Source organism: Mesoplodon densirostris, chromosome 4 (assembly GCF_025265405.1).
Source record: "Mesoplodon densirostris isolate mMesDen1 chromosome 4, mMesDen1 primary haplotype, whole genome shotgun sequence".
Taxonomy (NCBI): Eukaryota; Metazoa; Chordata; class Mammalia; order Artiodactyla; family Ziphiidae; genus Mesoplodon; species Mesoplodon densirostris.
Genome location: NC_082664.1, coordinates 67,878,308 through 67,893,099, shown reverse-complemented (window position 1 = coordinate 67,893,099; position 14,792 = coordinate 67,878,308). Strand labels below are relative to the sequence as shown.

The following is a 14,792-nucleotide window of genomic DNA, read 5'->3' as shown; positions in this document are numbered from 1 at the left end:
TCCTAAAAGATCACAAATTGAACATGAATTGATAGTACAGATTATTATTCAACAAGCGGTGTTAGTAGCAGAATGCTGTAGGAATCTGAATATTCTTCTTTATGCTATGAACAATCTAAAATTTTGTTTTAAATTCTGGACTTAGAATTTGAAAGAGGTAGGACAACATAATTCTAGGCTCTGTTTATTAAAGAAGATAATATTTGATAAGTCTCAAGTGGAAAGTTAGACAATGGGAGAGCGAGGAAGGAAGATAACAAGTGTACCTAGACCAAGCATCACAGAAGGTGGACTACTTGAGCTGGACCTTGAATAATGAGTAGAATTTAGAAGAGATGAGAAGGCAGAATGTTAGTGACAGAAGCTTTGGTATAAGCTAAGGTTGAGGGCAAGAATGTTTAAGGTATATTTGGGAAATAGTAAAGGGTGTAGGCTAAACTGCTATAAACAAAGAGATCCCCAAATACAATAAGATAGAAGGCTTTTTCTTTCTCACATAACAAGAGGTAGGCAGACAATCCAGGGAAGATAGAGGCCATCTAGGGATTCAGGTGCTTTCTCCCTGTTGCTCTTGTACTGTGGTGCACCAATGCTGTATCTGTGTTCCATCTCACCAGAAGGGGAACGTGGAGAGCACCCAGCTTTCTTCTCACAGAGAGGACTTGGAAGTTGTACACATTTCTTCTGTTCACATCCCATTGGTCCAGACTTTGTCATATGGCATCACCTAACTGCAAAGGAGTCTGGGAAATTAGCCTCTAGACTATGAACTTTAGGAGGGAGATGTTCTCTTAAACCAATTGCTGGTTAGAATAGAGTTAGTTGAAGGGAAGGGGAATATAAAGTTAGAAAGAAAGGACCAAAATATGAACTTTGAATTCCAAGTGTTTACATAGCACAGACACAAAATAAATACCTGTCTAATGAATGCATGAATAAATGAATAAGTGAGTGAGTGAATGTATTATTCAGATTGAACTTTTTCCTTTAGACCAGGAGTTACAAACTAAAATGACTCTAAGAGGGGCAGACAGATAATATAAATGAGTCATACAGCCGGGTGGAAGTGGGGAGTGAAAGAGACTGAGTAACGGAGGGTAAGTGCCAGGTCTAGAGGGCAGCCAACTGCTCAGTTCCAAGTGATTGTTGCACGGGAGTGTGGGCGCTGTGTGGCAAGATCTTGCAATTTTTAAAAAGAAATAGCAAATCTGGGGCTTCCCTGGTGGCGCAGTGGTTGGGAGTCCGCCTGCCGATGCAGGGGACACGGCTTTGTGCCCCGGTCCGGGAGGATCCTGCATGCCGCGGAGCGGCTGGGCCTGTGAGCCATGGCCGCTGGGCCTGCGCGTCCGGAGCCTGTGCTCCGCAATGGGAGAGGCCACAACAGTGAGAGGCCCGCGTACCGCAAAAAAAAAAAAAAGAAATAGCAAATCTGGGTTGTATGTGACATCTCCCAATTTGTTAATTTTTGGTCTGAACATTTAAAAACGGGCCAAATAAAACACATCCATAGGATAGGTTTAGCCTTCAAGTCACTAATTTGCAATCTTTCTGAAGAGGAGACATTACTTAAAATTTTTGGCTCAGGTGGTTGGTAGTTTAAGGTTAATCTGGCCATGGTGTGCTGGATACAGCTCTAGGGAAGTGGTTCTTGATTGTGGCTGCACAGTATAATCACTGGGGTACTTTGAAAAAAAATTCCAACTTCAGCCTCCACCCAGAGCTATTAAATCAGACTCTTGAGGGATAGGTATTTTTTAAAGCTCCTTCATGCATTTCTGATGTACAGTCAAGGTTGGTAGCTAATGCTCTAAGACTAATTTTGAAGGTTATTGCTAAAAGGGTCTGAACTGTGGTTTTGGAAGCCAACTAAGGAAAATAAAGAAACAGAGGTGGGCTTCCCTGGTGGCACAGTGGTTGAGAGTCCGCCTGCCGATGCAGGGGATTCGGGTTCGTGTCCCGGTCTGGGAAGATCCCACATGCCACGGAGTCGCTGGGCCCGTGAGCCATGGCCGCTGAGCCTGCGCGTCTGGAGCCTGTGCTCCGCAACGGAAGAGGCCACAACAGTGAGAGGCCTGCGTACTGCAAAAAAAAAAAAAAAAAAAAAAGAAAGAAAGAAAAAAAAAAAAGAAACAGAGGTGGGAGATGTTATAAAAGACAAATCAATACAATTTTGTGGCTTTTAAAAAATGAGATAGTGGAGGAAGGGGGTCAAAAGAGTTGAGATTTCAAGCTGAGATTTGGGGCAGGGAGATGTAAGGACTTTAATAAATGGTTCCAAGGGACATAAGAAATTAAGATACACAGTTGATGAACAGGGCAAAGGTAAATGTTATCTTATATGCAAATGCTGTGGCCAAATCCAAGTTGAGAATTCTCAATAACATTAAAAAATAAAGCTACACAGTTCTTTTTAAGGGTAATATTGTATATATTTGTGTATAATTTATTTGTTGCAATGCCAGGAAGAAAACTGAATTAACATTACTAATGGATTTGTTGGGACAGTTGTCAAGGTCATTGCTCAAGGTTGCTGGAGAAGAACCATAGGGATCCAAAGCAAATACCTTCCTGGTTAACCCAGTAGGAATGTTTCAATCCTGCGTCAGTTTGGTTTCTGCAGAGCTTTAGCTGGGTCTCGAGCCTTTATCAGTGGTGATTTAGCACCACCGTGAGGCTGCATCCAGTCAGTGCGTCTCGTTTTTACCTTCTGAAATGTATGCGGAAGGTGCAGTTTTTTGTTTGCAGTTTTAAACATTAAGATGAAAATAATTCTTTGTTATTTTCTTGGTGTGAAAAAGCTATGATTAAATTACATTTTGCTGTGTCAAGATGATGAAAGTTTCTAACTGCATTTGACAGCAAATATTTCTATGATGATGAAAATCAAAAGAGGAATAAACTTAGTGTTGTATTTTTAAATTCAACTAAAATTATTATTAGGATATTAGTGAATTCTTCTTTATCCTTAAGCCTAGAGTAATGACTCTGTATTAGCTGTAGGATGTTTTAGAAAGGTAGCAATTAAAAAAACAAACAAAACCTTGACATATATTGCCTACTTATAACATGTCAGGCAAAAGATGCTAAAAGAGTTTTATTCATTTAACACATTTAATTCTCAAGAAAAAAAATCCTTCTTTGATGAAGACACTTTTATTATATCCTCATTTTACCAGTGAGGACAGAGATATTATACATAGAGAAGTTAGTTATTTACTTAAGGGTACAAGACTTAAAAGCAGGAACTTTGGGCTCAATTCACAGCCACCTACTGTTTAATTATGAAAGCTAGAATAAGTTGCTGAAAGTTTACTGTTTAAATCTCCTAGTCTTTAAAATGGGATATTAATTATGTTTGTTACGCCATTACACAGATTATTGTATGAAATTACAAAGAGCAGCAGTTCGTTGTAAACTCTAAAGGCTACATACATACTAGTCTTATCACTATTGTGACTTTTCCTATGAATTCAGGGAATAGCATCAACAATAATAGAAAGAACTAGAATAAGAATCTTAATTCTGCCCCTGTGTAGCATTGTGACCTTGGAAACTTAACTCCCAAGCCTCAGTTTCGAAAAATAAACATTAGTAAAGAAATTGAATTGGCTGACCTCTTAAGATACATCTCAGTTCTGAAATTTTATAAGAGACTAAGAGGCATAACTAAGAGATGCAGCCAGTTCTCTGCAAAATATTCACTGGAATATATCACTTCAACATGGAATTTCTTTCTGTTGCCTGGAATTCTGGGTGAATCTCCCTTAGAAGACTGTAATGGTGAGTGAGTGTGAAGCTATGGCATTAGTGAGCCTGGAGGTATGCAGCTATCCATGCTGCCTTCCCAGCACTGTAATGTGAGAAGAACCAGACATCCTAGAGGAATTTGGGGCCTGGCTAGTGCTTGCTAGATGCCAGGAGACCATGGACAATGGTGAACGGCAAACAAGTGAGTAACCCAGTAAGAATTAGATATGGATTGAGGTCAGCTAAATGGAGCAGATGGGAAACATTCATCTTGGCAGATTTGCCGTTGTGATGTCTTAAAATTAACTGTCAGCACTGCTGTTTGTGCTCTGTTCTGACAATATGGGGGCAGATCATTCCAAGAGTGTGGATTCTGCGTCCGGCTCACTCATGATGTCAGATCATGTCTGAGGCTCTTGGTCTCATTCTATAAAGATGATTGGCGTGAGATTTGCATGGTGAATAAGCAACTTTACCCAGGAAAGGTGCTGCCTGCATGCTGAGGCCCAGGTGCTTTCCATCTTTCAGGTAGATGAGGTTCTGTGTATTATCCCCTATGTTATCTTGAGCAAGTGACTTGATCTCTCTTGCCCCAGTTTCCTCCCTTGCAAAATAGGGTTAAAAGTGTATCTTCCACATAGAGTTTTTTTTGTTTTGTTTTTTGTTTTTGGACCATTAAATGTGTTAAAATGTGTAAAGAGCTCATAATAGTACCTGGCATGTAGTAAGCGTTCAATAAATGTTAGCTCTTGTGGTTGTTATTATTATTACTATTATGGGAGGGGAGGGGCGAGGCCTCCGCAGCTCTTTGTATGTAGATGGCTCTGGCCTTTTGGGATCAAATGCTACCACCCTATTTTCTCCTCCTACCTTCAGGCATCTTGGTCATTATGAAGCTTCAACCTTCTACTCACCCCCAACCCACAATGGTTAAGGCCGCCTGTCCTCCTTCCTGGGACCTGTGATAGTCGCCCTAGACTCCTGCACCCCTCTTCCCTGTGAGACTCTGGGCCTTCTGCCTTGACAGATGATTCTTATGTTGTGTTAGAGAGAATTCTTCTCTAACTGGCCCAATAATTTTAGTTAATGCACTTCTCTGACGTCTTAGAAAGTTTATGTAGGGGAATTTATGCTATGAATGTGTGTTCAGATAAACACAAACAACCTTCTAGTTTATAATATTGTCACACAACAACTTATAAATAATATGTACTTATTTGTGTATAATTTGTATTTATACATATTTATAATACATATTTATAATTATGTACTTATAAATAGTAGTTCCCACAGCACTCTAACCAGAGGAATCTCATTACAACGTATTATGGGAAGAAAAAGGAAGGGACTACAATAAGTTTACAATTGCCCCTGAGACCCCTGACTACTAAAGATGGAAAAATTAAGCAAGTGTGTTGAAAAGGTAGCACTAGGTTGGGATCATTTGCTGGGAGAGGAGCCCTGAAGCTGGGTTCTGAAGGATAGATATGGTGAGAGGATAGAAGACATTGGGAAGGTATATGGAAGTCACCAAAGATCAGTTCCCTGTGTAACTAAAAGAGAACAGGTAAATCATCTGAACATCTCTGGCTTTGAAGGAGGCTCTATACGCAAGAACCACAGATGGTAACAGTAAGAAAGGCATGAGACATTGTCCAACTTAATTCCCTCAGTTTACAACTAGAACATGCCTCTCTCAGGAGTGCTTCCTATTAGCACATCCTATTTTCTGGTTATACCAGATTTTGCGAGCTTGTCACAAAGGGGCAGCAAGTACTTTTTTTTTTTTCAAGATCAACATGAATATGTTCCTAGTGCCCCTCAGCTGTTGGCTTTTTATCTTTGTTGCCCTGATGGACTTCGAAGCAGATTTCCCTTCTCTGAATTTGGTGTATGTTTCACAGTTTAATTTAGGGACACATCCGGTGTCAAGAACCACTGAGACAGACACAGGATGAGGGACTGGGGTGAATAAAATTGAGTGCTTTGCACTGTGGGGCCTCAATCTGTAGAAGACCCAGCGGATATGCCCCTACACACTGTTCCTAGGTTCTCTCCGTGCCCATGGTCTCCAGTACCACCTGTATGTTGCTTTCTCCAACCTAGATCTTGCTCCACACCTCAGAAGCCAAACTCATGCTATCTAATACCCTGTTTATTATATACCTGCAAATTACTTCTTCCTTCTGAATATCTTATTGCTTCTTTCAGAGAATAGTACCTCCAACGAAAATTGAAAGCTGGCAGTCATCTCAAATTGTAACAAATTTCTCAAATTTTTTAATCCATCACATTCAACTGGTCCTGTCCATTTTAACTTCTGTCTCTCTCTGTAGTCTTGCATGTTCCCTCCATGTCCACTGCTGCTACTCAGTCTAGCCCTCATCGACTTTTTCATGGAGTAGTGTAGCAGCCTCTTTACTGGCTTTTCTGATCTCAGCCTGACACCTGGCAATCCACTCTCCACACTGCAGTCAGAGCAAGTCTTCTTAGATGCTAATCAGATTCTCCCTCTCTTCTGCTTCAGACCTGCAGTGACCACCCCCATCGTTCTTAGGATAAAGTCCTAACTCCGGAGCGAGGTGTATGTGCCTGGCTCTTGGCCAGACTCTCCAACCTCATTTCTCAGTTTCCCTATTTGCCTCCAGAGTGTTAGCCATCGGCTACTTAGATTTCTCAGAATGAACTGTTCTCTACTGGATTTTATCTGCCAAGGATGTTCTCTGTTCCTTTCAGTGCCCTCTATTCTTTTTCAGCTGGTCCAGTGCCACCCAATCTAGTTACTATACCCAATTAGGTAAACCAACAGTACTCAGGAATTTTACATTATTCTTTAAAACTCTAATTCTGTCCTTTTTTTTTGAACTCTAGAAATTTTGTTCAAAAGATGTCCACGGGGCTTCCCTGGTGGCGCAGTGGTTGAGAGTCCACCTGCCGATGCAGGGGACACGGGTTCGTGCCCTGGTCTGGGAAGATCCCACATGCCGCGGAGTGGCTAGGCCCATGAGCCATGGCCGCTGAGCCTGCGCGTCCGGAGCCTGTGCTCCGCAATGGGAGAGGCCACAGCAGTGAGAGGCCCGCATACCGCAAAAAAAAAAAAAAAAGATGTCCATGAAAACTTTAAAGTGAACAATTAGAGTTCTATACTTAAGGACACAGCACCTGAGTTCTTCTGCCTCAGCTACCAACTGGCTGCCTGTTACCAATCAAGTAGTTAACCTTTCTGAGCCTCGGTTTCCACACCTGTAAGATGGGGGCATTGAACTAGATGGGATGTAAGGGCCTTTTGAAAATCAGGTCTTTGCTTCTAATCTGCATGGGAATGCTTCTCCTTTTAAAGCAGATGTATTTAGTAAATGCTGTTTTCTATCTTCTTGGCTCCAATGATAGTGCAGTGGCTGAGCTGTTACCCTTTACTGACTCACGGCCCTGAACTTCTCTGGTAGAAAGTTGGTTATTTTCTTGCTCATTCAATGTGATAAACTCTCCGCATTGAATTCCATTTTTTTCATAAAAGTATAACTTTGTTATTACTGAGGAACTGTATGTCCCCTAGAAAAAAATTAGAATATTTAGATAAATAAGACTCAACAATCACAAGTAATGTTTTTAATACTTTCAGTATCTACACACACTCCCATCTTGCTACATGCATTCTTGTTCCAGTTATTAGATTTACAAGGAGGTTTTACTAATCAGGAAAGTATTTATATCTAAACACAAGATTATAACAACATTTCAGCTCTGTACTTCAGTGTCAAGGAGACAGCCCTTTTCATTAAAACTGTATGGACAAGTGAGGAAATGTTGTTTGTTAAAAAGTGATTGATTAGCTCCAACAATCAATTGTTGGGGGAGATTTTGAGCTATAGAAAAAAGAGAGAAGGAAGAGGAGAGGAGAGGAAGGGAGGGGAGTGAAAGAAAGGAGAGAGGAGTGAAGAACAAGGGAGTGAAGGGACTGGGGGAGAGGAAAGAGAAGGAAAAGGCAAAAGAGAACAGTAGTCAAGAAAGAAAGGAGAAAAGGAAGACGGAAAAGAGCGCAGAGTAGGGAGAATTACCTAGAACACAGGCGGCTGTGATGGGAACGTGGAAGTCGTGTGGCACAGGCTGGGCTTCTCACAGAGGCTTGGGAAGTAAGAATGGACAACAGTGCATGTTTCTGTCCTTTGTTTTTCTCTGTGAACCTCAGGGTGAGTCTGCTTAGAAAGACGGTGTGGTGTAGCAGTTCAGAGCTTGAGCCCTGGAACAAAACTACTTAATAGCTATTTAATGGCTTTATGACCTTGAATAAATTGTATAACTCTTCTATGCTTCAGCCTCTTCCTCTGTACAGTAGAGAAATTTGTGAAGATTAAAGGACTACATAAATTATCAGAAGAATAGTTGGTAGATAGTCAGCACCCAAATGTTTAGTACTGTTATTTACAATACTGGATATAAAATACCTATAAGTAAACTATTAAATGATCATCATCCTAAATTCTAAAGTGTGAGCATCTTAGGTCCTTGTTTGGGATTTAGAGGGAGATGAAGATGATCTGATATGCTCATCCAGTGCCTCTGGAGGATTGGGGGTGCTTGAAACAAGGTCTTACACAGAGCCAGTGAGCAAAGCTATGTGGGAGAATCCCCAGCTTCACTGCTGACAGCCGTTGAGTATTTGAGCTTGTCTGTGCTTCAGTTTTCTCCTCTGTAAAATGGAGAGTGTGGGAATCTTACAGCATAGAGTAGTTGTAAGTATTAAATAAGTGCCTGACATATCATTGGTACTCAGTTAATATTATTATTAGTTCCAGTTTATTCCCAATTCTTTTATTCATTCCTATTTTTATTAGACTTTGATGATATACATTCCAAACTTGTTTTTCCCTTAAAATGGTCGATTATTTCTTCTTAGAAATCAATAGGGAGCAACTGAAGTCAAAGCCTCTGGATTTGTTGGAGGAAATCCTTTCCCATTATGAGAGTCAGGGATCTTTCTGGGCTCTTCTTTTCCCAGTTGAAACCACTGTCATTAGTGTTTGAAGAAATTGGGGATTCAGCTCAATTTATCCCTTCCACATGATACTGAGTTCAGAATAGAACTTCCTACCTGGTCAGTTTTAGATAATACCATTCGATGCCCTTTTTATTCTCTCTTTCCAACTGACAGCCTTTATTCTGGGATAATTTTATCAGAAATATTTTAAAATTCTAAAGACATTCCATTCAACCTTTAGAAGAGAAGCTAAATATTTCATAAGACATTTCAGTATTTGAGTTTTCTTGTGGCAACAGAGTTAAAACTGCCTTAAACCATTTCATTTTCTCTTCAGTCTTTCTTCTAAGAGTACACACCATACCCTCCCTTCTGTCAATTACTTGTACTGCGTTGCATTTTATAGGTAAGGATGTGGGTAAATGTGTGAGTTGGTTGAGTCCAAAGTACCACTTTTAACTCGCTTTGATTTTATCTTGAGCCTCTGTCTTGGTGGCACATTAAGTACACTGATATGTGGTTAGGAAAGGTAAATTACATTTGAGTGCTATTGTGTAAAAAGCTTAATTAGTCGTTTCATATAGGAATTAGGTGTATAAGAATTAAGCAAAAATGGAAGATTAAATATATATGTTGGTAGATGTACATAAAATCTCAATGCATAAGTTTGCTTCTAAGGGGAGTTCTAATTTTACCAGCTGTCAGAGCCTAAATTAAGCTTCCTTGTGGGTAGGGTAAGAGGATTGCAATTACTCATTGGTAACCATTACTAATGTAAAGGCTGGCTCCAAAGCATGTGTCCTGTTTCGAAAAATTAAGCCAGATTATTCTTAAACTTGTAGCTGTTTAATAGAGAAATGTGATCCCCTTCGGACTTGCTGGTGGAATAAGGAGGTAGGGAAATCTTTGCTAACCTGCAGGTTCAGATGCTGCCCCTGCCACACCGCCTCATGTGATGATCTGAGACAGAAGTCATGACTCCCTCCTCTGCACCCCCAGAGTGGTTGGTGCCACCTCTCATATTGTGGCTGTGAGAAGACTTTTCTCTCCATTTTCCCTGGACACCTAGCAGAGTGCTGTATGCTTAGTGAGTAACCAAAAGTTTTGAGTGAATGACATAAAAGATCAAATTGGAACCTGTTAATTAGGAATGGTTTTTAAAAATCATTTATCAAGCCAGTCTTTAAAATATAATTTCTCTTGAAATCCTCACATAAACCCCAAATGGATATCCCTGTCCCTGTCTTGTAGATGAAGAAACTGAAGTTCAGAGACATCAAGTAGCTCATTTAGTTTATACTGTTAGTAAGAGGTGGATGGAGCCTGGAATCAAATTCAGTTTCGTCTGGTTGTAGCAGCTATTCTCTTATCATTATCCACACTGGTTGATGATAAGCATGTTTTATTCTCTTTTACTATACCCTCTTCTGCTGCCACAATTAGTCCTCATTTAAATGTTTTTCAAGTTCTAATTTCTGCCAGGGACTTAGACAAATTGTTAGATCAGCTGGCCCAACTAGATCATTTGAGTCTCATAAAGACCCTGTGAGGTGGGTACTACTGTCACCCCATTTTACAGATGAGAAGACTGAGGCCCTGAGAAGTAAGGAGACATGCCCAGTGCCATGTGCCCAATACCTGGCACATAGTGAATGTTGTATGAGGATTACTTATTGTTTCATCTAGCATTGTTCAGATGAGGTCATTCACTGAATCCTTTAATCTTGGAATACTAAGAAAGGGGCAAATACTTTTTTTGAATGGTTTAAAAAGTTCAACAGCAGAGGCTGCCCTTTTTTATTTTCAAAAATACAGTGAAAATAGTTCACTTGATGATATTCAGCAGGTCCCTCTCTGAAGGCAGCTGACTTGATCTGGACTAGGTCAGATTTCACATTTGATTTCTCTGTCCACTGAGAAATGTACATCCTTCGGGGGCTGAACACACACATGTTCACACACACAGCCAAACAACAAATACTGAGAGGACATTAGCAGTTGAGCCCATTGGCTAAACTATCTCCTGAGAACCAGGGACCATCTCCTCTGTGATTAAACTGAGTCAAACTCATCTGTAATTAAGGCACTGTTAGAATAGGCTTGCTTAAGCATGTAACTGCCTTAAAGTTTTGGTTTAAATTTTCTATAAATTGGAAATGAAATTTACAGAGATTTTTGCTTGCTTTAAAAAAAAAGTTTTTGTTGTGTCTAACCTTATCACCCATCCCCTTTCAGAAAAATTAATAGAAAATAGTGAATGTGAAGGGGGAAGGACTTAGAACATAGAGAGTTTTATCTCAGCGGTAAGAATGTGGGAGTGGCAAGAAATGTTTCTTCGCCCTCATCTGGGTCAGATAATGTGTCTCTAGGAGAGCTGTTTCTAGAGGACACCGTGGTACCATGAGAGGAATAGACTTTGGAATGAGATATGGGTTCAGATCCCAACGCTGCCAGTGAGCTAGTCACCTTCTTTGAGCCTCAGTTTTCTCATCTGTAAAATGACCATAATCAGTACCACTTCACAGAATTGTGTTGACAAGTGTCTACTTCCTGTTGTATACTTCCCCTTTTAGAGGAATAGTTTTCAATTTCAATTTGTTCTAAAAATCATGTAATTCTATAAAAAATTACCCCTGGGCTTTTAACTCCATAAGGCAGGGACCATGTCTTGTTTCCTACTATGTCACTGTTTCCTGGTCCCATGTCTGATACAAGGAAGGCCCTCCTTTTTGTCCCAGCTGCACATGACAGCTTTGTCAAAGGGCAACAGTAATCACCCACACAGTTTCTAGTTAACCAGACTAGGTTTGTCATAGAAGAGAAATAGTTAGGAAAATAAAAGAAATAATGAGTATTCTTCTTTAAATTGAAGCATAGTTGATTTACAACACTGTGTTAGTTTCAGGTGTACAACAAAATGATTCAGATACATATATATATATATTTTTTCAGATTATTTTCCATTATAGGATATTACAGGATATTGAATATAGTTCCCTGTGCTATACAGTAAATCCTTATTGTTTATTTTATATATGGTAGTGTGCATCTGTTAATCCTGTACTCCTAAGTTATCCCTGCCCCCCAATTTATGCCTCCCCCCTTTCCCCTTTGGTAACTATAAGTTTGTTTCCTTTGTCTGTGAATCTGTTTCTGTTTTGTACATAGATTCATTTGTGCTATTTTTTAGATTCCATATATAAGTGATATAATATTTGTCCTTGTCTGGTTTACTTCACTTACTATGATTATCTCTAGGTCTACCCATGTTGCTGCAAATGGCAATATTTCATTCTTTTTCATGGCTGAGTAGTATTCCATTGTGTGTGTGTGTGTGTGTGTGTGTGTGTGTGTGTGTGTATACCACTTCCTTATCCATTCATCTGTCGTTGGACACTTAGGTTGCTTCCATGTCTTTGTAAATAGTGCTGCCATGAACACTGGGGTGCATACATCTTTTCGAATTAGAGTTCTCTCTTTTTTTTTCTTTTTTGGATATATGCCCAGGAGTGGAATTGCTGGATCATATTGATATTTTTTAGCTCTTTTTTTAGTTTTTAAAGGAACCTCCCTACTGTTTTCCATAATGGCTGCGCCAGTTTACATTCCCACTGATAGTGCAGGAGGGTTCAATAATGGGTACTTAACCTGTTATGAGAGTGTAGCTGTTTGCAAGACTAACTTTATATTTTCCTTGCAAATATAATCTTCAAATGTATGTTAACCAGCTGAGGGCTCTAGCAAATTATTTTTCACAAACCTGAAAGTGTACCTTTACGTACGCTTGCACTGTGCTTCTTAGTCTTTAAAGAGACTGATGCTTTAGAAAGTTTAAGAGTAAGATTCTTTAAAAGCACCTCATTAAGGAACTTTCAAAATGCAAATGATTTGATTCCTCCAGCAAATGATTTGGAAGTGGGAAGTGTGCTGTCAACTGATGGTAGTAACAGGCTAACGGCTGTTCCATTTTCTCCCAAGTTGGATGACCAAGGTTTCTTCCAGGCGTTGAATCCTGGCTTGACTCCAATCATCAGGCTCTCAGAACATGTATCAAATATGAGTATGGCAAGGGGCCCACCGAGGAGGAAACAATTAAGGGGGTAGCCCAAGAGGACTGGGACCTGTGGACTGGTCACCCTCAGTGTGCCCCTGGAGAGCTCGGCAGGGAGTCAGAGAAAGGTAATGGAAGAGGTGCAAAAAGGGACGAGAAGGACACCAGTGGTAGAAAGTGACAGGAGAGAGACTGAACAGATGAGATACAGGAGTCTGAATGACGAAGGCTAAAATGTGGCCTTTCAAAGGTTTGTAATTCAGCCTGTAGCAGTGAGTCGAACGTGTGTAAAATGTGCTTTTTATGTAGTACAGCATTGAATTGTGCCGTGAAGAAAATGTGATTTTTATAGTTGTCTTTGACTCTTCAGGTAAGTACGTGTGAACTCAGAATATTAGAGAAACAAACAGACAGGTCAAATACTAAAAACAGAAACAAATTTGGGTATAGACAGAATTCTGATACGGACAGAGTACATTTCACAGGAAAATCCGGGAGCGTGTCCCAACTCTTTATTGCTTATAAAACTTTTTCTAATGATTAAAATTACCTGAATTCAGTAGACCAGTGCTTAGACATGCTTTATGTTCAGCTGAAATTTTTACTTCAGTGATATTTATCATTTTATTCCCAGTTATGTCCAACAGTGTGCTTTACACAGAGTAAGTGCTTAATAAATATTTGTTAAAAGAATGAATGAGTGACCAGTATATCTCTTGTACTAGGATTTGATTTATGTTACAAAATAAGTAAAATTTTGTATTTTTTTCTCATTTTCCTATGTTGTTACTTATGTCAGCCTCATTTTCCTTCATTCACACCACAAAGCCTCTAGCAGAGCTTCTGAAAATGAGCATCAAATATTCATTGTCTGCGTCCAAATGTGAATTCTGCACATTGCATGGTTGGGTATATAGAGTGGAGACTACTTGGTTTCTCTAGGAATAGCTGTCTCATGATATGGGGATAGTAGTCAGTACACTGTCCACTACACAGAACACTGGTGACAGTACACACAGAAGGGGGCTGGGAGAGGTGGAGAAATAGCAGGTGACAAAGGTATCAAGAATCGGATGGACTACCGTTTCACTTGCTTTCATGATTTCTGTTTATATTTTTGTGGCTACACATGCAAGCAGGAGGGGAGGTGGAAAGCTAAGATTCCCCCTGATAGGGAGGAGTGTTTAGCTTTTTATTACAAGTTGACTCACAAGTTGAGCATTAAAATATTAACCAAAATTAATCAAAAGGTAAATCTGAAAAATGGGTTAAGTTCAATAGGGAAATAGCTCTCAAGCCATCTCAATGAGTTCAAATGTAGAAGCCTGTCCTTTCTCCTTTCGACCTCCAGGTGGTGCTGTTTACCCAGCCATGGCAAGCAGGTGCCCAGCCCCGTTTCCTTCCCCTAAGGTTCACAGCTGGGCTTTCATTTTTTCAAAATATTTTCAGTTTCCACAGATGTGTTCTCTTAAATGGTCAATAAATTTTTATAACCACTATTTTAAAACTTTCAAGATTTTTGTGAATTGTGTTTCTTAGCCAAGAATATTTTTTTTTATGTCCAGGACACACCCAGAGTTAGGCGTTTACATTTGTTCATTGGTCCTCTACCTTTCCTTGCTTCTTAGAACCCAGATTCAGTCACAGACATTTGGGCTGTTAGTAGAACTCATCACTCATCCAAGTCCCTTTAAACACTTTTGTAATTTAAAAATAGATTTCTATTTCAGTTAAGGCACCTCAACTCCATGGGCTTCTGAGTAAAGAACACCATCTTTATAGGAGTACTTTTATCCCCCAGAGCCAATGAGTGTTCCTAGCAGACCTGACCTGATTTTTTGGTGAGGGGGCGCTTGCCAGACACCCAGAAATGTTTTGATGATTTGAGGTCACCTTTCCAATGACACCCTGCAGTCCAATCCAAGTTCCTCAAAAAAAGTGTTCCTAGGAAAGAACTAAGAGGGAGTCATGGACAGTTTCTTTCCATTTTAATAGATTTCAGTGACAAGAATGGTG

General features: G+C 39.9%; 1 protein-coding gene across 2 annotated transcripts in view; it reads left to right on the top strand.

The window, feature by feature from the left end:
- The window catches only part of AKAP6 (A-kinase anchoring protein 6), a 499,176-nt gene that overhangs the window by 232,850 nt on the left and 251,534 nt on the right, over positions 1 to 14,792 (top strand). The gene's annotated exons all lie outside the window — the stretch shown is intronic.